General features: G+C 42.7%; 3 non-coding genes across 3 annotated transcripts; all 3 read left to right on the top strand.

Moving 5' to 3' along the window:
- The first annotated feature begins 3,769 nt into the window (after positions 1–3,769).
- LOC130503784 (small nucleolar RNA R71) lies at positions 3,770–3,877 on the top strand. The gene has a single exon (XR_008941006.1). It is a non-coding gene; the product is annotated as a small nucleolar RNA R71 (small nucleolar RNA).
- Positions 3,878–10,791: 6,914 nt separating this feature from the next.
- On the top strand, positions 10,792–10,899 carry LOC130503783 (small nucleolar RNA R71). Its single transcript, XR_008941005.1, has one exon. It is a non-coding gene; the product is annotated as a small nucleolar RNA R71 (small nucleolar RNA).
- A 13,056-nt stretch (positions 10,900–23,955) lies between these two features.
- Positions 23,956–24,063, top strand: LOC130503782 (small nucleolar RNA R71). The gene has a single exon (XR_008941004.1). It is a non-coding gene; the product is annotated as a small nucleolar RNA R71 (small nucleolar RNA).
- The last annotated feature ends 1,029 nt before the right edge of the window (positions 24,064–25,092 follow it).

The following is a 25,092-nucleotide window of genomic DNA, read 5'->3' as shown; positions in this document are numbered from 1 at the left end:
CTGGCTGCCCCATAAATGCATGCAAAGCATCTATCTTAGCTCTGACTTCATTCATCTGGTCTTCCCCGATGGCTGCAACCGATTTCTTCTTGTCAGAGTCAGTGTTCTTGGTGCTGCTGATGTTGGCTAGGTTCTCAATAAGTCTCACAGCCTCTATTGGATTCCTGGTGTTGAAGTTCCCTTCGCTAGCAGTATCAAGAGCCATCTGATACATCAAGGCGATACCTCTGTAGAAAGTGCTTAGCAGCTGCACTTCATTGAATCCTTGGTGTGGACAGTCTCGGTGGAAGAACTTAAATCTGATCCACGCGTCTTTAAAAGTCTCACCAGGCTTTTGCGCGAAAGTGGCGATTTTGCTCCTTAAGTCTTCAGCACGTGCCTCATCAAAGAAATTACGCAGGAAGGCGTTTTTGATGTCGGGCCTAGGATGTCAGTGATCCTGTAGGTATGTGCTTGAGCCAGTGTGAAGCTTCTCCAATCAGTGAGTATTGAAGAGCTTGCAGAGTAGGTAGTCCACAGGGACTCCATCCATACGAATAGCAGCTATAAGATCCTCGAACATTTCTAGATGGTCCATAGGATGCTCGTGTATAACCCAGAGTAAGGTATCTGTGACACGAGAGAGTAGTACTGAGGCTTGAGCTCGAAGTTCGGCTTCTGAATCTCTGGATGTCGAATAGCTGATCTGTTGGTGTAATACTCATCAGGACGATTGTAGTCTGCCAACGATCGTGTTTGAGCTTCTCCTGTAGCCTCAGCTTCAGGCTCAGGGATTATGTTTCCCTGTGCATCTAGCTTCTGACCTGTTGCATTACGCAGATGACCATCTTGGTCATACAGGTTTCCATTCTCGCCCTGCGTGAGAATAACTGATGTCTTGCATATTTACATGTTTTTAGCATTCATATCTTGTGCATTTTGATCATATAAGTTAGGCATTAGGCACCTTTAGGTCCATTTTGCATTCATTTGTCCTTATCAGGTGTTGGATCATGCTTTGGTGTGATTTGAGGTGTTTGGGAGTCTTATGCCCAAAAAGAAGGTGAAGAATCAAGTTTGGCCATGAAAAGAGAAGTCAATCCATGATCTGGTCGAGACAAAGATGATCATGACGGAGGCCTTAGAGATGTTTCTGTTGCTAAGATTTTGTGGAGAGACAGAAAATTGAGTTAGCTTTCCAATGGAAGTGGTTTCAAGTCATTTGGAGCTATATTGGAGGAGTTATGATCAGTTTACTAGAAGCACATCAAGCTGACCGGGTAGAGTGGCCCGGGTACAGCTATCGGGCGCAAATGATGGGTCTGGCCAAGGAAGTTTGGACCGGGGAAGCATGGACCGGGTACAAGACCCCGTGCGGAGATGGACCAAAGAAGGACCAGGGAGGCTTGGACCGGAGTCGGCACCCGGGCGCAAAAGGAAGAAGCAAGGACCGGGGTGGCAGGACCGGGTTGGTTGACCTTGGCTCGACTCCGGTCCGTTTTCTTACCTCATTTGGAAGAAAATTAGCTTTTCCTAAGGTCATTTTGGTCATTTTTCTTGGTGTTTCTTCCTAAGATGAGTTGCCGTAGTTCCTGGTGTTGGTGAAGGGTTTCTGATACTGTGAACTCTGGTTGTAGTTACTCTTCTGACCACTGCCAAAAAGTTTATGTTTCCACTCTGGTTTCCATATTTCCGAAATCCAGTACCTCCAATGTAGTTCACATCTTCCTCTGTATCATCTTCTCTAGCCTCTCCTTCTTCAGCTGAGCAGACTGGCTGCCCCATAAATGCATGCAAAGCATCTATCTTAGCTCTGACTTCATTCATCTGGTCTTCCCGATGGCTGCAACCGATTTCTTCTTGTCAGAGTCAGTGTTCTTGGTGCTGCTGATGTTGGCTAGGTTCTCAATAAGTCTCACAGCCTCTATTGGATTCCTGGTGTTGAAGTTCCCTTCGCTAGCAGTATCAAGAGCCATCTGATACATCAAGGCGATACCTCTGTAGAAAGTGCTTAGCAGCTGCACTTCATTGAATCCTTGGTGTGGACAGTCTCGGTGGAAGAACTTAAATCTGATCCACGCGTCTTTTAAAAGTCTCACCAGGCTTTTGCGCGAAAGTGGCGATTTTGCTCCTTAAGTCTTCAGCACGTGCCTCATCAAAGAAATTACGCAGGAAGGCGTTTTTGATGTCGGCCTAGGATGTCAGTGATCCTGTAGGTATGTGCTTGAGCCAGTGTGAAGCTTCTCCAATCAGTGAGTATTTGAAGAGCTTGCAGAGTAGGTAGTCCACAGGGACTCCATCCATACGAATAGCAGCTATAAGATCCTCGAACATTTCTAGATGGTCCATAGGATGCTCGTGTATAACCCAGAGTAAGGTATCTGTGACACGAGAGAGTAGTACTGAGGCTTGAGCTCGAAGTTCGGCTTCTGAATCTCTGGATGTCGAATAGCTGATCTGTTGGTGTAATACTCATCAGGACGATTGTAGTCTGCCAACGATCGTGTTTGAGCTTCTCCTGTAGCCTCAGCTTCAGGCTCAGGGATTATGTTTCCCTGTGCATCTAGCTTCTGACCTGTTGCATTACGCAGATGACCATCTTGGTCATACAGGTTTCCATTCTCGCCCTGCGTGAGAATAACTGATGTCTTGCATATTTACATGTTTTTAGCATTCATATCTTGTGCATTTTGATCATATAAGTTAGGCATTAGGCACCTTTAGGTCCATTTTGCATTCATTTGTCCTTATCAGGTGTTGGATCATGCTTTGGTGTGATTTGAGGTGTTTGGGAGTCTTATGGCCAAAAAGAAGGTGAAGAATCAAGTTTGGCCATGAAAAGAGAAGTCAATCCATGATCTGGTCGAGACAAAGATGATCATGGACGGAGGCCTTAGAGATGTCTTCTGTTGCTAAGATTTTGTGGAGAGACAGAAAATTGAGTTAGCTTTCCAATGGAAGTGGTTTCAAGTCATTTGGAGCTATATTGGAGGAGTTATGATCAGTTTACTAGAAGCACATCAAGCTGACCGGGTAGAGTGGCCCGGGTACAGCTATCCGGGCGCAAATGATGGGTCTGGCCAAGGAAGTTTTGGACCGGGGAAGCATGGACCGGGTACAAGACCCCGGGCGGAGATGGACCAAAGAAGGACCAGGGAGGCTTGGACCGGAGTCGGCACCCCGGGCGCAAAAGGAAGAAGCAAGGACCGGGGTGGCAGGACCGGGTTGGTTGACCTTGGCTCGACCCCGGTCCGTTTTCTTACCTCATTTTGGAAGAAAATTAGCTTTTCCTAAGGTCATTTTGGTCATTTTTCTTGGTGTTTCTTCCTAAGATGAGTTGCCGTAGTTCCTGGTGTTGGTGAAGGGTTTCTGATACTGTGAACTCTGGTTGTAGTTACTCTTCTGACCACTGCCAAAAAAGTTTATGTTTCCACTCTGGTTTCCATATTTCCGAAATCCAGTACCTCCAATGTAGTTCACATCTTCCTCTGTATCATCTTCTCTAGCCTCTCCTTCTTCAGCTGAGCAGACTGGCTGCCCCATAAATGCATGCAAAGCATCTATCTTAGCTCTGACTTCATTCATCTGGTCTTCCCCGATGGCTGCAACCGATTTCTTCTTGTCAGAGTCAGTGTTCTTGGTGCTGCTGATGTTGGCTAGGTTCTCAATAAGTCTCACAGCCTCTATTGGATTCCTGGTGTTGAAGTTCCCTTCGCTAGCAGTATCAAGAGCCATCTGATACATCAAGGCGATACCTCTGTAGAAAGTGCTTAGCAGCTGCACTTCATTGAATCCATGGTGTGGACAGTCTCGGTGGAAGAACTTAAATCTGATCCACGCGTCTTTAAAAGTCTCACCAGGCTTTTGCGCGAAAGTGGCGATTTTGCTCCTTAAGTCTTCAGCACGTGCCTCATCAAAGAAATTACGCAGGAAGGCGTTTTTGATGTCGGCCTAGGATGTCAGTGATCCTGTAGGTATGTGCTTGAGCCAGTGTGAAGCTTCTCCAATCAGTGAGTATTTGAAGAGCTTGCAGAGTAGGTAGTCCACAGGGACTCCATCCATACGAATAGCAGCTATAAGATCCTCGAACATTTCTAGATGGTCCATAGGATGCTCGTGTATAACCCAGAGTAAGGTATCTGTGACACGAGAGAGTAGTACTGAGGCTTGAGCTCGAAGTTCGGCTTCTGAATCTCTGGATGTCGAATAGCTGATCTGTTGGTGTAATACTCATCAGGACGATTGTAGTCTGCCAACGATCGTGTTTGAGCTTCTCCTGTAGCCTCAGCTTCAGGCTCAGGGATTATGTTTCCCTGTGCATCTAGCTTCTGACCTGTTGCATTACGCAGATGACCATCTTGGTCATACAGGTTTCCATTCTCGCCCTGCGTGAGAATAACTGATGTCTTGCATATTTACATGTTTTTAGCATTCATATCTTGTGCATTTTGATCATATAAGTTAGGCATTAGGCACCTTTAGGTCCATTTTGCATTCATTTGTCCTTATCAGGTGTTGGATCATGCTTTGGTGTGATTTGAGGTGTTTGGGAGTCTTATGGCCCAAAAAGAAGGTGAAGAATCAAGTTTGGCCATGAAAAGAGAAGTCAATCCATGATCTGGTCGAGACAAAGATGATCATGGACGGAGGCCTTAGAGATGTCTTCTGTTGCTAAGATTTTGTGGAGAGACAGAAAATTGAGTTAGCTTTCCAATGGAAGTGGTTTCAAGTCATTTGGAGCTATATTGGAGGAGTTATGATCAGTTTACTAGAAGCACATCAAGCTGACCGGGTAGAGTGGCCCGGGTACAGCTATCCGGGCGCAAATGATGGGTCTGGCCAAGGAAGTTTTGGACCGGGGAAGCATGGACCGGGTACAAGACCCCGGGCGGAGATGGACCAAAGAAGGACCAGGGAGGCTTGGACCGGAGTCGGCACCCCGGGCGCAAAAGGAAGAAGCAAGGACCGGGGTGGCAGGACCGGGTTGGTTGACCTTGGCTCGACCCCGGTCCGTTTTCTTACCTCATTTTGGAAGAAAATTAGCTTTTCCTAAGGTCATTTTGGTCATTTTTCTTGGTGTTTCTTCCTAAGATGAGTTGCCGTAGTTCCTGGTGTTGGTGAAGGGTTTCTGATACTGTGAACTCTGGTTGTAGTTACTCTTCTGACCACTGCCAAAAAAGTTTATGTTTCCACTCTGGTTTCCATATTTCCGAAATCCAGTACCTCCAATGTAGTTCACATCTTCCTCTGTATCATCTTCTCTAGCCTCTCCTTCTTCAGCTGAGCAGACTGGCTGCCCCATAAATGCATGCAAAGCATCTATCTTAGCTCTGACTTCATTCATCTGGTCTTCCCCGATGGCTGCAACCGATTTCTTCTTGTCAGAGTCAGTGTTCTTGGTGCTGCTGATGTTGGCTAGGTTCTCAATAAGTCTCACAGCCTCTATTGGATTCCTGGTGTTGAAGTTCCCTTCGCTAGCAGTATCAAGAGCCATCTGATACATCAAGGCGATACCTCTGTAGAAAGTGCTTAGCAGCTGCACTTCATTGAATCCTTGGTGTGGACAGTCTCGGTGGAAGAACTTAAATCTGATCCACGCGTCTTTAAAAGTCTCACCAGGCTTTTGCGCGAAAGTGGCGATTTTGCTCCTTAAGTCTTCAGCACGTGCCTCATCAAAGAAATTACGCAGGAAGGCGTTTTTGATGTCGGCCTAGGATGTCAGTGATCCTGTAGGTATGTGCTTGAGCCAGTGTGAAGCTTCTCCAATCAGTGAGTATTTGAAGAGCTTGCAGAGTAGGTAGTCCACAGGGACTCCATCCATACGAATAGCAGCTATAAGATCCTCGAACATTTCTAGATGGTCCATAGGATGCTCGTGTATAACCCAGAGTAAGGTATCTGTGACACGAGAGAGTAGTACTGAGGCTTGAGCTCGAAGTTCGGCTTCTGAATCTCTGGATGTCGAATAGCTGATCTGTTGGTGTAATACTCATCAGGACGATTGTAGTCTGCCAACGATCGTGTTTGAGCTTCTCCTGTAGCCTCAGCTTCAGGCTCAGGGATTATGTTTCCCTGTGCATCTAGCTTCTGACCTGTTGCATTACGCAGATGACCATCTTGGTCATACAGGTTTCCATTCTCGCCCTGCGTGAGAATAACTGATGTCTTGCATATTTACATGTTTTTAGCATTCATATCTTGTGCATTTTGATCATATAAGTTAGGCATTAGGCACCTTTAGGTCCATTTTGCATTCATTTGTCCTTATCAGGTGTTGGATCATGCTTTGGTGTGATTTGAGGTGTTTGGGAGTCTTATGGCCCAAAAAGAAGGTGAAGAATCAAGTTTGGCCATGAAAAGAGAAGTCAATCCATGATCTGGTCGAGACAAAGATGATCATCGACGGAGGCCTTAGAGATGTCTTCTGTTGCTAAGATTTTGTGGAGAGACAGAAAATTGAGTTAGCTTTCCAATGGAAGTGGTTTCAAGTCATTTGGAGCTATATTGGAGGAGTTATGATCAGTTTACTAGAAGCACATCAAGCTGACCGGGTAGAGTGGCCCGGGTACAGCTATCCGGGCGCAAATGATGGGTCTGGCCAAGGAAGTTTTGGACCGGGGAAGCATGGACCGGGTACAAGACCCCGGGCGGAGATGGACCAAAGAAGGACCAGGGAGGCTTGGACCGGAGTCGGCACCCCGGGCGCAAAAGGAAGAAGCAAGGACCGGGGTGGCAGGACCGGGTTGGTTGACCTTGGCTCGACCCCGGTCCGTTTTCTTACCTCATTTTGGAAGAAAATTAGCTTTTCCTAAGGTCATTTTGGTCATTTTTCTTGGTGTTTCTTCCTAAGATGAGTTGCCGTAGTTCCTGGTGTTGGTGAAGGGTTTCTGATACTGTGAACTCTGGTTGTAGTTACTCTTCTGACCACTGCCAAAAAAGTTTATGTTTCCACTCTGGTTTCCATATTTCCGAAATCCAGTACCTCCAATGTAGTTCACATCTTCCTCTGTATCATCTTCTCTAGCCTCTCCTTCTTCAGCTGAGCAGACTGGCTGCCCCATAAATGCATGCAAAGCATCTATCTTAGCTCTGACTTCATTCATCTGGTCTTCCCCGATGGCTGCAACCGATTTCTTCTTGTCAGAGTCAGTGTTCTTGGTGCTGCTGATGTTGGCTAGGTTCTCAATAAGTCTCACAGCCTCTATTGGATTCCTGGTGTTGAAGTTCCCTTCGCTAGCAGTATCAAGAGCCATCTGATACATCAAGGCGATACCTCTGTAGAAAGTGCTTAGCAGCTGCACTTCATTGAATCCTTGGTGTGGACAGTCTCGGTGGAAGAACTTAAATCTGATCCACGCGTCTTTAAAAGTCTCACCAGGCTTTTGCGCGAAAGTGGCGATTTTGCTCCTTAAGTCTTCAGCACGTGCCTCATCAAAGAAATTACGCAGGAAGGCGTTTTTGATGTCGGCCTAGGATGTCAGTGATCCTGTAGGTATGTGCTTGAGCCAGTGTGAAGCTTCTCCAATCAGTGAGTATTTGAAGAGCTTGCAGAGTAGGTAGTCCACAGGGACTCCATCCATACGAATAGCAGCTATAAGATCCTCGAACATTTCTAGATGGTCCATAGGATGCTCGTGTATAACCCAGAGTAAGGTATCTGTGACACGAGAGAGTAGTACTGAGGCTTGAGCTCGAAGTTCGGCTTCTGAATCTCTGGATGTCGAATAGCTGATCTGTTGGTGTAATACTCATCAGGACGATTGTAGTCTGCCAACGATCGTGTTTGAGCTTCTCCTGTAGCCTCAGCTTCAGGCTCAGGGATTATGTTTCCCTGTGCATCTAGCTTCTGACCTGTTGCATTACGCAGATGACCATCTTGGTCATACAGGTTTCCATTCTCGCCCTGCGTGAGAATAACTGATGTCTTGCATATTTACATGTTTTTAGCATTCATATCTTGTGCATTTTGATCATATAAGTTAGGCATTAGGCACCTTTAGGTCCATTTTGCATTCATTTGTCCTTATCAGGTGTTGGATCATGCTTTGGTGTGATTTGAGGTGTTTGGGAGTCTTATGGCCCAAAAAGAAGGTGAAGAATCAAGTTTGGCCATGAAAAGAGAAGTCAATCCATGATCTGGTCGAGACAAAGATGATCATCGACGGAGGCCTTAGAGATGTCTTCTGTTGCTAAGATTTTGTGGAGAGACAGAAAATTGAGTTAGCTTTCCAATGGAAGTGGTTTCAAGTCATTTGGAGCTATATTGGAGGAGTTATGATCAGTTTACTAGAAGCACATCAAGCTGACCGGGTAGAGTGGCCCGGGTACAGCTATCCGGGCGCAAATGATGGGTCTGGCCAAGGAAGTTTTGGACCGGGGAAGCATGGACCGGGTACAAGACCCCGGGCGGAGATGGACCAAAGAAGGACCAGGGAGGCTTGGACCGGAGTCGGCACCCCGGGCGCAAAAGGAAGAAGCAAGGACCGGGTTGGTTGACCTTGGCTCGACCCCGGTCCGTTTTCTTACCTCATTTTGGAAGAAAATTAGCTTTTCCTAAGGTCATTTTGGTCATTTTTCTTGGTGTTTCTTCCTAAGATGAGTTGCCGTAGTTCCTGGTGTTGGTGAAGGGTTTCTGATACTGTGAACTCTGGTTGTAGTTACTCTTCTGACCACTGCCAAAAAAGTTTATGTTTCCACTCTGGTTTCCATATTTCCGAAATCCAGTACCTCCAATGTAGTTCACATCTTCCTCTGTATCATCTTCTCTAGCCTCTCCTTCTTCAGCTGAGCAGACTGGCTGCCCCATAAATGCATGCAAAGCATCTATCTTAGCTCTGACTTCATTCATCTGGTCTTCCCCGATGGCTGCAACCGATTTCTTCTTGTCAGAGTCAGTGTTCTTGGTGCTGCTGATGTTGGCTAGGTTCTCAATAAGTCTCACAGCCTCTATTGGATTCCTGGTGTTGAAGTTCCCTTCGCTAGCAGTATCAAGAGCCATCTGATACATCAAGGCGATACCTCTGTAGAAAGTGCTTAGCAGCTGCACTTCATTGAATCCTTGGTGTGGACAGTCTCGGTGGAAGAACTTAAATCTGATCCACGCGTCTTTAAAAGTCTCACCAGGCTTTTGCGCGAAAGTGGCGATTTTGCTCCTTAAGTCTTCAGCACGTGCCTCATCAAAGAAATTACGCAGGAAGGCGTTTTTGATGTCGGCCTAGGATGTCAGTGATCCTGTAGGTATGTGCTTGAGCCAGTGTGAAGCTTCTCCAATCAGTGAGTATTTGAAGAGCTTGCAGAGTAGGTAGTCCACAGGGACTCCATCCATACGAATAGCAGCTATAAGATCCTCGAACATTTCTAGATGGTCCATAGGATGCTCGTGTATAACCCAGAGTAAGGTATCTGTGACACGAGAGAGTAGTACTGAGGCTTGAGCTCGAAGTTCGGCTTCTGAATCTCTGGATGTCGAATAGCTGATCTGTTGGTGTAATACTCATCAGGACGATTGTAGTCTGCCAACGATCGTGTTTGAGCTTCTCCTGTAGCCTCAGCTTCAGGCTCAGGGATTATGTTTCCCTGTGCATCTAGCTTCTGACCTGTTGCATTACGCAGATGACCATCTTGGTCATACAGGTTTCCATTCTCGCCCTGCGTGAGAATAACTGATGTCTTGCATATTTACATGTTTTTAGCATTCATATCTTGTGCATTTTGATCATATAAGTTAGGCATTAGGCACCTTTAGGTCCATTTTGCATTCATTTGTCCTTATCAGGTGTTGGATCATGCTTTGGTGTGATTTGAGGTGTTTGGGAGTCTTATGGCCCAAAAAGAAGGTGAAGAATCAAGTTTGGCCATGAAAAGAGAAGTCAATCCATGATCTGGTCGAGACAAAGATGATCATGGACGGAGGCCTTAGAGATGTCTTCTGTTGCTAAGATTTTGTGGAGAGACAGAAAATTGAGTTAGCTTTCCAATGGAAGTGGTTTCAAGTCATTTGGAGCTATATTGGAGGAGTTATGATCAGTTTACTAGAAGCACATCAAGCTGACCGGGTAGAGTGGCCCGGGTACAGCTATCCGGGCGCAAATGATGGGTCTGGCCAAGGAAGTTTTGGACCGGGGAAGCATGGACCGGGTACAAGACCCCGGGCGGAGATGGACCAAAGAAGGACCAGGGAGGCTTGGACCGGAGTCGGCACCCCGGGCGCAAAAGGAAGAAGCAAGGACCGGGGTGGCAGGACCGGGTTGGTTGACCTTGGCTCGACCCCGGTCCGTTTTCTTACCTCATTTTGGAAGAAAATTAGCTTTTCCTAAGGTCATTTTGGTCATTTTTCTTGGTGTTTCTTCCTAAGATGAGTTGCCGTAGTTCCTGGTGTTGGTGAAGGGTTTCTGATACTGTGAACTCTGGTTGTAGTTACTCTTCTGACCACTGCCAAAAAAGTTTATGTTTCCACTCTGGTTTCCATATTTTCGAAATCCAGTACCTCCAATGTAGTTCACATCTTCCTCTGTATCATCTTCTCTAGCCTCTCCTTCTTCAGCTGAGCAGACTGGCTGCCCCATAAATGCATGCAAAGCATCTATCTTAGCTCTGACTTCATTCATCTGGTCTTCCCCGATGGCTGCAACCGATTTCTTCTTGTCAGAGTCAGTGTTCTTGGTGCTGCTGATGTTGGCTAGGTTCTCAATAAGTCTCACAGCCTCTATTGGATTCCTGGTGTTGAAGTTCCCTTCGCTAGCAGTATCAAGAGCCATCTGATACATCAAGGCGATACCTCTGTAGAAAGTGCTTAGCAGCTGCACTTCATTGAATCCATGGTGTGGACAGTCTCGGTGGAAGAACTTAAATCTGATCCACGCGTCTTTAAAAGTCTCACCAGGCTTTTGCGCGAAAGTGGCGATTTTGCTCCTTAAGTCTTCAGCACGTGCCTCATCAAAGAAATTACGCAGGAAGGCGTTTTTGATGTCGGCCTAGGATGTCAGTGATCCTGTAGGTATGTGCTTGAGCCAGTGTGAAGCTTCTCCAATCAGTGAGTATTTGAAGAGCTTGCAGAGTAGGTAGTCCTCAGGGACTCCATCCATACGAATAGCAGCTATAAGATCCTCGAACATTTCTAGATGGTCCATAGGATGCTCGTGTATAACCCAGAGTAAGGTATCTGTGACACGAGAGAGTAGTACTGAGGCTTGAGCTCGAAGTTCGGCTTCTGAATCTCTGGATGTCGAATAGCTGATCTGTTGGTGTAATACTCATCAGGACGATTGTAATCTGCCAACGATCGTGTTTGAGCTTCTCCGTAGCCTCAGCTTCAGGCTCAGGGATTATGTTTCCCTGTGCATCTAGCTTCTGACCTGTTGCATTACGCAGATGACCATCTTGGTCATACAGGTTTCCATTCTCGCCCTGCGTGAGAATAACTGATGTATTGCATATTTACATGTTTTTAGCATTCATATCTTGTGCATTTTGATCATATAAGTTAGGAATTAGGCACCTTTAGGTCCATTTTGAATTCATTTGTCCTTATCAGGTGTTGATTTGAGGTGTTTGGGAGTCTTATGGCCCCAAAAGAAGGTGAAGAATCAAGTTTGGCCATGAAAAGAGAAGTCAATCCATGATCTGGTCGAGACAAAGATGATCCTGGACGGAGGCCTTAGAGATGTCTTCTGTTGCTAAGAGTTTGTGGAGAGACAGAAAATTGAGTTAGCTTTTCCTAAGGTCATTTTGGTCATTTGTCTTCGTGTTTCTTCCTAAGATGAGTTGCCGTAGTTCCTGGTGTTGGTGAAGGGTTTCTGATACTGTGAACTCTGGTTGTAGTTACTCTTCTGACCACTGCCAAAAAAGTTTATGTTTCCACTCTGGTTTCCATATTTCCGAAATCCAGTACCTCCAATGTAGTTCACATCTTCCTCTGTATCATCTTCTCTAACCTCTCCTTCTTCAGTTGAGCAGACTGGCTGCCCCATAAATGCATGCAAAGCATCTATCTTAGCTCTGACTTCATTCATCTGGTCTTCCCCGATGGCTGCAACCGATTTCTTCTTGTTAGAGTCAGTGTTCTTGGTGCTGCTGATGTTGGCTAGGTTCTCAATAAGTTTCACAACCTCTATTGGATTCCTGGTGTAGAAGTTCCCTTCGCTAGCAGTATCAAGAGTCATCTGATACATCAAGGCGATACCTATGTAGAAAGTGCTTAGCAGCTGCACTTCATTGAATCCATGGTGTGGACAGTTTCAGTGGAAGAACTTAAATCTGATCCACGCGTCTTTAGAAGTCTCACCAGGCTTTTGCGCGAAAGTGGCGATTTTGCTCCTTAAGTCTTCAGCACGTGCCTCATCAAAGAAATTACGCAGGAAGGCGTTTTTGATGTCGGCCTAGGATGTCAGTGATCCTGTAGGTATGTGCTTGAGCCAGTGTGAAGCTTCTCCAATCAATGAGTATTTGAAGAGCTTGCAGAGTAGGTAGTCCTCAGGGACTCCATCCATACGAATAGCAGCTATAATATCCTAGAACATTTCTAGATGGTCCATAGGATGCTCGTGTATAACCCAGAGTAAGGTATCTGTGACACGAGAGAGTAGTACTGAGGCTTGAGCTCGAAGTTCGGCTTCTGAATCTCTGGATGTCGAATAGCTGATCTGTTGGTGTAATACTCATCAGGACGATTGTAGTCTGCCAACGATCGTGTTTGAGCTTCTCCTGTAGCCTCAGCTTCAGGCTCAGGGATTATGTTTCCCTGTTCATCTAGCTTCTGACCTGTTGCATTACACAGATGACCATCTTGGTCATACAGGTTTCCATTCTCACCCTGCGTGAGAATAACTGATGTCTTGCATATTTACATGTTTTTAGCATTCATATCTTGTGCATTTTTATCATATAAGTTAGGCATTAGGCACCTTTATGTCCATTTTGCATTCATTTGTCCTTATCAGGTGTTGGATCATGCTTTGGTGTGATTTGAGGTGTTTGGGAGTCTTATGGCCCAAAAAGAAGGTGAAGAATCAAGTTTGGCCATGAAAAGAGAAGTCAATCCATGATCTGGTCGAGACAAAGATGATCATGGACGGAGGCCTTAGAGATGTCTTCTGTTGCTAAGATTTTGTGGAGAGACAGAAAATTGAGTTAGCTTTCCAATGGAAGTGGTTTAAAGTCATTTGGAGCTATATTAGAGGAGTTATGATCAGTTTACTAGAAGCACATCAAGCTGACCGGGTAGAGTGGCCCGGGTACAGCTATCCGGGCGCAAATGATGGGTCTGGCCAAGGAAGTTTTGGACCGGGGAAGCATGGACCGGGTACAAGACCCCGGGCGGATATGGACCAAAGAAGGACCAGGGAGGCTTGGACCGGAGTCGGCACCCCGGGCGCAAAAGGAAGAAGCAAGGACCGGGTGGCAGGACCGGGTTGGTTGGCCTTGGCTCGACCCCGGTCCGTTTTCTTACCTCATTTTGGACGAAAATTAGTTTTTCCTAAGGTCATTTTGGTCATTTGTCTTGGTGTTTCTTCCTAAGATGAGTTTTCGTAGTTCCTGGTGTTGGTGAAGGGTTTCTGATACTGTGAACTCTGGTTGTAGTTACTCTTCTGACCACTGCCAAAAAAGTTTATGTTTTCACTCTGGTTTCCATATTTCTGAAATCCAGTACCTCCAATGTAGTTCACATCTTTCTCTGTATCATCACTACAAGAAAACGCGTCTATAACAACGACACGTTACAAGGAAATTATTTCCTCGTAAATTTACATGGTGTTTACGACGACGTTACGAATAAATAAATATTCGTCGTAAATTTGTTGTAAAGTTACAACGAAATAGTTTCGTCGTAAACCCAATGTAATTTTACAAGGCTTTTACGTGGAAAGCCCAATTCGTCGTAAACTCATTGTAAATATACGAGCCATTTACGACTAATCATGTAACCGTTACTTTTGGTGAAAACGTGCATATAGTGTGGTTTAAAGTAACTAACTTCGTTGTAAAATCATTGTAAATTTACGAGTGATTTACGACGAATCATGTTACCGTTTTTTTTGGTGGAAACGTGTATATAGTGGGGTTCAAAATAAACTAAATTCGTTGTAATTTCGTTGTAAATAAGATGTAAAAACGATGTAAAAGCATAGTAAAGCTTTTCGTTGTAAAATCCATGTTATACCTTCACCTACCACTTACAAAAATCGTCTATATATATGATCATTTCTTAATTCAAATAACACACAAACGAAATCAAAGAAAAAAAACCAGAAAAAAGAAAAACAAATGGCTGATGGCTTCAATATTTACGAGTTACGAAGTTGGATGTATTCACATAAAGATGATTCCGGTAGAGTGACGGATGCATTTCTAAGCGGGCTAGAGACATTCATGCACCAGGCGGGCTGTACACCGATCACGCAGGTAAGCGGTAAGATGTTCTGCCCTTGTCGGAAATGCAAGAATTCAAAATTTGCTCGTAGTGAAACTGTATGGAAGCACTTACTAAACAGAGGATTTACACCACAATATTATATTTGGTATCAACATGGGGAGGGTTATGGTAGAAATGAAGCTAGTAGTAGTAATAATTTTGAAGATGCTGGTAATAGTGAAGAACCGAATCATTTGCATAATGAATCTAGTTATTATCAGGAGGAGCAGATGGTAGATCATGATAGGGTTCAAGACATGATTACTGATGCATTTTTAGAAACAACTACAACAATAGCTCATGAAACTGGAAATGTAGAAGAACCTAATTTGGATGCAAAAAGGTTTTATGAAATGTTAGATGCTGCAAATCAACCAATCTACACTGGTTGTAGAGAAGGTCTCTCTAAATCGTCTCTAGCAGCTAGGATGATGAACATTAAAACGGATCATAATTTACCTGAGAATTACATGGATGCTTGGGCGGAGTTGTTCAAAGAGTATTTGCCAGAAGACAACGTGTCAGCTGAATCTTATTATGAGATTCAGAAATTGGTTTATAGTCTTGGGTTGCCTTCGGAGATGATAGATGTTTGCATCGACAACTGCATGATCTACTGGAAGGATGATGAGAAGTTAGAAGAGTGTCGATTCTGCAAGAAACCACGATTCAAGCCGTAAGGACGTGGGAGGAATAGGGTACCGTACCAAAGGATGTGGTACCTACCCATTAAAGACAGGTTAAAAAAATTATACCAATCGGAGAGGACTGCTGAATGGATGAGGTGGCATGCTGAACATGTCCAGAAGGATGGCGAGGTCGCTCACCCATCAGATGCAAGGGCGTGGAAACATTTCAACAATGTATACCCAGATTTCGCTGAAAATATTCGGAATGTCTATCTTGGGTTATGCACCGATGGATTTAGTCCATTTGGTATGTCTGGGAGACAGTATTCTTTGTGGCCAGTTATTCTTACGCCGTACAACCTGCCGCCGGACATGTGCATGGAACAAGAATTTCTATTCTTGACCATATTAATCCCTGGGCCGAAGCATCCAAAACGGTCGTTGGATGTATTTCTTCAACCACTGATACAGGAGCTAAAGGAGTTGTGGTCAGAAGGGGTAAGAACTTATGATTGTTCCACGAAAACCAATTTTACGATGCGAGCAGTTCTGCTGTGGACGATAAGTGACTTTCCTGCTTATGGAATGTTGTCTGGCTGGACAACTCATGGAAGGTTATCTTGTCCATATTGTCATGGATCTACGGATGCTTTTCAACTGAAGAATGGTAGAAAGAGTTGTTGGTTTGATTGTCATCGTCGATTTCTTCCGATTGCCCATCCCTACAGAAGAAATAAGACATTGTTTAGGAAAAACAAAGTTGTCAGAGACAGTCCTCCTCCATATCTCACAGGCCAGCAGATCGAGGAGGACATTGATTATTACGAAGCTCAGAAAACTGTGAAGAAAGGAGGAAACTGGCATGTTCCTGGTAATATGCCTAATGGGTATGGGGTATCTCACAATTGGCATAAGAAAAGTATATTTTGGGAGCTACCTTACTGGAAAGATCTTCTTTTACACCACAACCTGGATGTGATGCATATAGAGAAGAACTTTTTTGACAACATCATGAATACAATACTGAACGTCCCAGGGAAGACAAAAGATAACAAAAAGTCAAGGATGGACATACCCGATATTTGCTCAAGAAGTGAGTTACATATCAAGAGCAATGGAAATGTTCATGTTCCCATCTTTCGATTGTCATCAGAAGCGAAGTCAACTTTGTTTGACTGGGTTGCATCAAAAGTGAAGTTTCCTGATGGTTACGTTTCAAATCTGTCAAGATGTGTTGAACGAGGTCAAAAGTTCTCAGGAATGAAGAGTCATGATTGTCATGTGTTTATGCAACGACTACTTCCATTCGCTTTTGCTGAGCTCCTTCCAACAAATGTACATGAAGCACTTGCAGGTAAATATTAATTAATAATTTACATATATATATATATATATATTATGAAATGTTACTAATTTGGATTATATTTGCAATATACAGCGATCGGAGCTTTCTTCAGAGACCTTAGCACACGTATGTTCAAGGAAGAAGTCATCGAACAACTTCATGAGAACATCCCGATCATAGTGTGCAACCTAGAGAAGATATTTCCTCCATCATTTTTTGACATCATGGAACATCTAGTTGTCCACCTCCCGTACGAAGCATTACTTCGCGGACCTGTTCACAATGGATGGATGTATTCATATGAGCGCTCTATGAAACATTTGAAGGGGAAAGCAAGAAATCTTGCAAAGGTGGAAGGTTCGATTGTGGCTGGAAGTTTGACAGCAGAAACATCTAACTTCACATCATACTACTTTGCTTCAACGGTTCGTATGAGGAAAATAGTTCCTAGAAGATATGATGATGGTGGAGTACCGCAATCTTATGCAGTAGACGGTGTTCCTGACATTTTCTGCCAAATTGGACGGTTTGGTGGTAAACTGAGAGAAGTATGGTGGTCCAGTGATGAGGATAAGCATAGTGCCCACACTTATATTCTGCTCAACTGCGAGGATGCTGTGACGCGTTCGTTTGAAAGGTAAATAATATTCGTGTGTATTATATGATATGATGTTAATTAATTATATGATATGATGCATTTGTTTAATTTGCAGCTTGTTTGTATCTCAAGTTGAAGAAGCAATACCAGGAATATCCGCAACCGAGGTGGATGCAAGGAAAGATAAGCACTTTGTCAAGTGGTTAAAAGGACAGGTAATATTAACATATTAAGTAATCTTTGGTACTATTATTGATAATGTAAAATTCTAACAGTGATGTATTAATTTGTAGGTTGATTATGACGATCCATATTATCCTGTATGGTTTCATGATTTGATCCAAGGTCCAGTAGCAAAGGTCACCACATCATCTATGTACTTCACACGAGGTTTCACTTTTAATACATATGAGTATGGGAGACGTCGGGCAACAAGCAACTATGGAATATGTGTGAAAGGTGAAACAGACTTTTACGGGATCTTGCAAGAGATTATTGAAGTGGAATTTACAGGGTTGTTGAAGCTAAAATGTGTCCTCTTCAAATGCGAGTGGTTCGACCCCGTGGAGAACCGTGGTGTTCGGTTTAACAAATTTGGTGTTGTGGATATCCATTCTGGGAGAAGATATAACAAATTTGAGCCTTTCATCTTAGCTTCCCAAGCCGAACAAGTTAGCTTCCTTCCATACCCTCGCCTTCGAAGTTCTGGGATAAATTGGTTAACTGCTATCAAAATAACACCTCGTGGACGGATTGTTGCTGGAGAAGAACCACCTTTGCAAGAAGAAGATGCAATCAATGAAGTTGAGGTACCTGATCAACAAACTGATGAAATTCTTTTGATCGACCCGGATAACCGTCAATATGAAGATCTTCCCGAAGATGTGACGGATGAAGCACGTGAAGATGAGTTCGATAGAAGCGATGATGATCATTGTAGTGATGTTGATGAGAACTCAAACGATTCTTCATGATGTAAAATATGTAACAAATGTTGATTTTTATTAGAAGATCTTATTTTCATATGTGTATCAAATTCTATTTTATATAATATGCATTTAAAAAAAAATTTTGGAGTTTATGGTTTCAGTTGGAAAAAGAGGTTGAATGTGTAAAAGATATGATAGTATAGATATGTAAGTTTGGGGTTTAGGGATTTTGATTTTCGGGGTTTCACATATTTCGTTGTAATTTCGTTGTAAAAAAAACGCGGGCCTGGTACTTTCCTCGTAAAGTTTAGGTTCGTCGTAACTTCGTTGTAAACCATGAATCGGAGTTTAGGGATTTGATTTGTGGTTTCAAAGAGTCGTTGTAAACACGTCGTAAACAAAAAAAGCGGGCCTGGTACTTTCGTCGTAATTCCTGAAAGCACGTGTCCTCGTAAATTCGTCGTAAACTGAAACACGGGCCTGGTACTTTCCTCGTAAACCAAAAAGCGGGCCTGGTACTTTCGTCGTAAACCCAAAAACGCGGGCCTGGTATATTCCTCGTAAATTTACGACGAATTTACGAGGAAAGTGTTTTCTTTATATATGCAACGCCTCTGAACGAGGCTTCCTCGTTCATTCCTCACAAATCTCTCTCTCTCTCTCTAAGGTAACTCCTCTCTCTCTCTCTCTCTCTCTAGTTAGTTTTTTTTATAATTAGTTTAGGTGGTTAGTATAGGGAATTAGTTTAGAGAATTAGTTTAGGGAATTAGTTTAGGTGGTTAGTATAGAGAATTTTTTAAAAAATAATTAATTAATAGTGTTGTGATTTTAATTATTTTTTTTTTTAAATAATGTAGATCATGGCTCCTAGGAAAAAACCACCACCGACTTATGATGAGATGTTTGGCGACGGTGCCGGGACGTCTTCTTCTTCCGGCGGCCGAGCATCTTCTGATGCCGTTCCGGACTCTCAGACATCTCAGAGAGTTTGGAGTCCTCCTCCCGCAACTCACATGGCTCCACCTCCGCCACCAGCAGCTCAGATGGCTCCACCTCCTCCACCAGCAGCTCCGCAGGAGCCCATTCCAGGGGCAGATGTTCATCCAGACTTGCGGGTGCCTCCTCATGCACCAAACGCAAGATATACGGTGGAGGATTTGCTTTCCGCGCCTGGACGGGAGGGTATGGACGTTTTGGACCCCGATAGACCGCCGGGTACTTATTGGTAAGTAAATTTATAATTTAAAATTTTCAAATCATTTTTATATATTTTATCAACAAGTTGGTTCAATTTGCAGGTTTGGGGCCAACAACCGTGTTTCCCGGAGCGTTTCAAAGACGATGAAGGGATACTTAGACGGAGCTTATCCAAACGGGAGCTTGACTCCAGATCACGGCAAGACCACTGGTTTAAACAGTTTGCGGTAATTTTTCAATTTTCTTTTTAATATTTAATTTTATTATTTTTATTAATTATTAATTATTAATTATTAATGGTTTCATAATTTTGTTTGTTTCAGAAAAAGTGGAATTGGTCCTTAGGAATCACCGAAATGGTGAAGAAGGAATTCGAGGCAAAGGCGAAGACTCGCCTTACCAACACGGTCTCGGATTGGAAGGATAAGTGGGAGATCTACGGCTATGACGGGAGGCCCACTGGGGTCACCAAGGATGTATGGGATGGCCTCATCGCCTTTTGGAAGCTACCCAGCTCAATCCGGAAGGCCAACTCCTGCTCCGCTTCCCGTAGGACCAAGGATAAAGACGGGAATTTGCCTATGCTTCATACCACCGGGCAAAAACCTCATGCCGGGATCCGTCTCGAAGCTGTAAGTTTTAGTTGTAATATTTATTTTATTAATAAATTTGAATTTCAATATTTAATATTTTATTATTGGTTTTTGTAGTTTGAGAAGACCGGAGTCATGCCATCTTTGTCCGACCTCTTCAAGATGACTCACGCCAAACCGGACGGGACTTTTGTTGATCCTGCATCCGAGAAGCTCTTCAACACTGTGGCTGCTCGGGTTGATGAGCGGGAGACGCAACTCACCCAGCAGTCTCCGGATGGATTACCCGTCAAATTGACGACGGAAGAGGTCGACAGGATCTTCGAGGAGGTAAAATTTAAAAGCTAGTTTAAATTAATTTTACTATTTCAACAATATTAACTATTTAATATTATTTTTGTAGGTCGCTCCAAGAAAGAAGGGCCGGACGGTGGGAATCGGTTCTGTCAACGAAGTCGCAAGGGCGACTTCTGTTGGGGTCAAAAACGGTTATCTCGAAATCAACGGCTAAGTCTATTTGTCATACGAAAAACCCTCCGAAAAACGAACACGAACACCCGTAAACCGAAGGAACCGAGCAGCCGACCCCGGCCTTGGCCGCTAGCCGCCGGCCGGCCGTGGCCGCCGGGCGGCTAGCCCCCGTGCTGACCGTAGCCGCCGCCGGCTAGCGCCCGTGCTGGCCGTGGCCGCCGGGCGGCTAGCCCCGTGCTGGCCGTGGCCGCCTGCGGCTAGCGCCCGTGCTGGCCGTGGCTGCCGGGAGGCTAGCCCCGTGCTGGCTCGGGTCTTCGGACAACAATCTCCGGTACACAAGTCCCAGGCCCCGGCCGTCAGAAGTCTGTACTTCGAGTCTTTCCCAAGTCCTCGCAGGACGAATCATTGAGATTCCGCGTACGAAACTCCGGTTCTTACTCCAAACTAAGACCGTCGGAAACACTTCGGAAACTCGTAAGATATCAACGGGAAGGGAAGATCTTAAATTCTTCGTACGAAACAGCGATGGTTACCTTAAGACACCACTCATCTCAACTCTACGAACGAATGAAGTAGAAAACAACGGAAGTCCTAGAGACGCCCCGAAAGGGACCAAACGCGATCGGACAGTCCGTTTACGATTATCTGATATAGATACGACGATTTACGTTTATCTTTACGTAACAAGATAAATGCTAAATTTCCGGAAGGATAAATGTCAAGTTTCCCGAAGATAAATGTCAAGTTTCCCGATAAACATGGAGGCCGACGAAAATGGAAAAAAGCCCGCCTTGCGGCCCAGAAGGAGAATAGACCGTCATAAGAAGGAGTATATAAAGGAGCTTTGGGAGAGGAAGAAGAGGGGAGAAAAAAAATCATTAAGAGAGAGAGCAAATCCGAAACCTAGGGACTTAGAGAATTCCTGCTAGCTTAGGACTTAGGAGTTTAGACTAGCGGAGCAAGACTTAGAACGTTTTGTCTCCTGTATTTCCGTCGTTTTCCGCTTCAGCGTTTCTCTACTTCCCTTTTTCGGAAGAATATTGTATTCAACTTATCATCTATTTAATAAAACGCCTTAGTGAAATTTTTCCGCTACGTTCCTTTATTCTATCAATTTCGTTTGGTTGTCGCAGAGAATCCGAGCTTTCAGGGAAAACTAGGTTTACTTAGTTTTCCTTCGATTTATTTAACTAAAATCGACAGTGCGAATTTCGGTTCCCACAACTTCGTCTTACTCTTCGAGACGGGCCCAAGAGACTTCTCAGGTGCAGGCTCGATTGGATACCTAGCAGGAGCGTTTAGACTCTCTCGAGAACCTGTTGGATATTATGGCGATGGGGAACCCGACCATGCAGAGAGCGTTGGCGGCCAGACGAGAAGCTCTCGGGATGCAACAACGGGATCCCGAATCTACCGATCCAGTGGGAGCGGGAACGAGCGGAGAGGGACCGAGCGGGACCGGCTACTTTGATGATGTATCACTCCCGTAGATTTTTATTTTTATAATAATGTTTTGTAAAATATTAAAATTTAAATTTTATTTATGGAATATTTATTTTCTAAACAATTGTTTTATTATTTTGAAATTTTAATTTTTATAATTTCCAATTTTATTATAAATAAAAATAAAATAATAAATGAAATTAATATAATTATATAATAAATAAACTAACGATGTAAATTCGTCGTAAAGTTTACAACGAATTTACATCAAAGAACTCGTAAATACGATGTAAACAATTACATCGAGTTTACAATGACGGAGATGTAAAGTCGTCGTAAATTTTACAACGAATTTACATCGAACTTTTACGTGTATTTTACATCGAAATATTTACAACTCTTTTACGACGAACCTTTACGAGTTAGTTACAACGAGTGTTTACGTGGACATTACGACGAAAGTTTTCCTTCTCCTTTACGACGAATTCATTAACTCGTAACCGTTACGTGGCGTTTACGACGAATCTTCTTTTACGACGGACGATTAACAACGAATCGCGTTTCGAGGTAAATTCGTCGTAATCCCCCTTTTACAACGAATTTACAACGAAAAGCGCCCTGGTAAATAATATGTTTTCTTGTAGTGCATCTTCTCTAGCCTCTCCTTCTTCAGCTGAGCAGACTGGCTGCCCCATAAATGCATGCAAAGCATCTATCTTAGCTCTGACTTCATTCATCTGGTCTTCCCCGATGGCTGCAACCAATTTCTTCTTGTCAGAGTCAGTGTTCTTGGTGCTGCTGATGTTGGCTAGGTTCTCAATAAGTCTCACAGCCTCTATTGGATTCCTGGTGTTGAAGTTCCCTTCGCTAGCAGTATCAAGAGCCATCTGTAGAAAGTGCTTAGCAGAAGTGCAGCTGATTTTTATTATAGATTTCACTCAACTGATTTTTCTATTTTTTATAGATTGAATGATTAATAGATTTGGAAAATAACATTTCAAAAATAAAAAAATTAATTTGGCTATTGTTTTTAAACTTTGGATATAACTTTTGTTAATACATGAAACAAAAAGTTTGACATGTATTTTAAATGAATATCAAATTATTTTCTTCATAATTATATATATACTATATGATCTTAAAGTATGTGTAACATCAATATAATATTTTAAATAAAATGAGAAATGTAAACTAGAAAAATAAGGGTAAACTAGATCTTGACCCGCCCAATCGGGCGGGTATTTATTTTATGTTTTTAGTTTTTTATTTATAAATGATATATTTGTAATATTTAAACATACATTTAGATTGAAAATTAACATTTGTAGTTATAATAAAAATTAAAAGTTTAAAAAATATTTTGATATAAATTTTAAATTCCTAACTAAAATAATGTAGAGATGGATCATATTTTTTTCTAATTCCAAAATCTTAGCATTATTAATAAAAAATAAAATAATTTATAAATAAATAAAATATATAAACATATTTTAAATTAAAATAAATTTGTTAAAAAAAAATTCTTACGCCATTGTTGTTTATTTCTATAGTTTGACCCGTGACAGTATAAATATTTGCTTTCACTTCAATTTTTTTCTTTGTTCTAATGATAATATCTATATATATGTGTGTGTGTCAATTAATATGTATTACATAATTGTTAGTATAACATTTTAAAACAAAATTTTATTTATTACTTTAAATAATTATATTATGTGATTTTAATCGTCTATTATATCACAGTGTATCGTATAAAAATCTAATATTTATAACTAATTGGACTTATATTATAAAAGTGTTATACTAACAATTTATAAATAAAATATTTTATATTTTATTTATATGATATATAAATTGATTTTGATGTGTGATTTTTATTTTATTATTTTTATTAATAAATATTGAAAAATATTAATTGTTAACAAAAAATCTATAAGGAAATTTATTTTGGTTAAGATTCATTCTATTAAAGAAATCTATTATTTAAATTAGGAAAAGACATTAAATACTTAAATCTATCATTTAAATAAGAAAAAGACAAAATTCTCTACTATCTTTGTTACCAAACAAAATTTAATTTTTTTTAAAACTCATATCCCTATTACCAAACAAAAGTTTAAAGTACTTCTACTTTAATAAGATAGATATACATATATTCGGTTATCTTCGGATATCCATTCGGGTTCGGGTATTATCCGTTCGGGTTCGGATATCCAATCTCTCCTAACTTAATATCCGTTCGGGTATTTTGCTACTTCGGTTCGGATTTCGGTTCGGGTTTTTCGGATCGGGTTTTTCGGATCGGGTTCGGGTGCCACTTCGGGTATCGGGTAAAATGCCCACCCCTACTGCACTTCATTGAATCCATGGTGTGGACAGTCTCGGTGGAAGAACTTAAATCTGATCCACGCGTCTTTAAAACTCTCACCAGGCTTTTGCGCGAAAGTGGCGATTTTGCTCCTTAAGTCTCCAGCTCGTGCCTCATCAAAGAAATTACGCAGGAATGCGTTTTTGATGTCGGCCTAGGATGTCAGTGATCCTGTAAGTATGTGCTTGAGCTAGTGTGAAGCTTCTCCAATCAGTGAGTATTTGAAGAGCTTGCAGAGTAGGTAGTCCTCAGGGACTCCATCCATACGAATAGCAGCTATAAGATCCTCGAACCTTTCTAGATGGTCCATAGGATGCTCGTGTATAACCTAAAGTAAGGTATCTGTGACACGAGAGAGTAGTACTGAGGCTTGAGCTCGAAGTTCGGCTTCTGAATCTATGGATGTCGAATAGCTGATCTGTTGGTGTAATACTCATCAGGACGATTATAGTATGCCAACGATCGTGTTTGAGCTTCTCCTGTAGCCTCAGCTTCAGGCTCAGGGATTATGTTTCTCTGTGCATCTAGCTTCTGACCTGTTGCATTACGCAGATGACCATCTTGGTCATACAGGTTTCCATTCTCGCCCTGCGTGAGAATAACTGATGTCTTGCATATTTACATGTTTTTAGCATTCATATCTTGTGCATTTTGATCATATAAGTTAGGCATTAGACACCTTTAGGTCCATTTTGCATTCATTTGTCCTTATCAGGTGTTGGAGCATGCTTTGGTGTGATTTGAGGTGTTTGGGAGTCTTATGGCCCCAAAAGAAGGTGAAGAATCAAGTTTGGCCATGAAAAGGTCAGTAACAGAAAAATATAAAACCAATAAATTTTTTTTTTCGAATGAACAGTGACTCTGCTACAGTAACTCTGCTACAGTGTCGATCGTTTTTCTTGCTACAGTGTCGCTCGGCACTGTTGCTACAGTGTCGTGCGTAAGGGTGTCAAAATGGGTCATGACCCATGGGTTGATCCAACCCAAATTGACCCATTAACCCAAATGAATAGTTTATTTTTGATCCAATGGGTTGATGGGTTAACAAGTTAATGGGTTAACAGGTTAATGGGTTAACAAGTTAATGGGTAAACAAGTTAAATGGATCTATTGGGTTGGGTCAACTCTGA

This window comes from Raphanus sativus, unplaced genomic scaffold (genome assembly GCF_000801105.2).
Source record: "Raphanus sativus cultivar WK10039 unplaced genomic scaffold, ASM80110v3 Scaffold1127, whole genome shotgun sequence".
Lineage (NCBI taxonomy): Eukaryota > Viridiplantae > Streptophyta > Magnoliopsida > Brassicales > Brassicaceae > Raphanus > Raphanus sativus.
The sequence above is the reverse complement of the archived record's forward strand: the minus strand, read 5'-3'. Positions and strand labels throughout refer to the sequence as shown.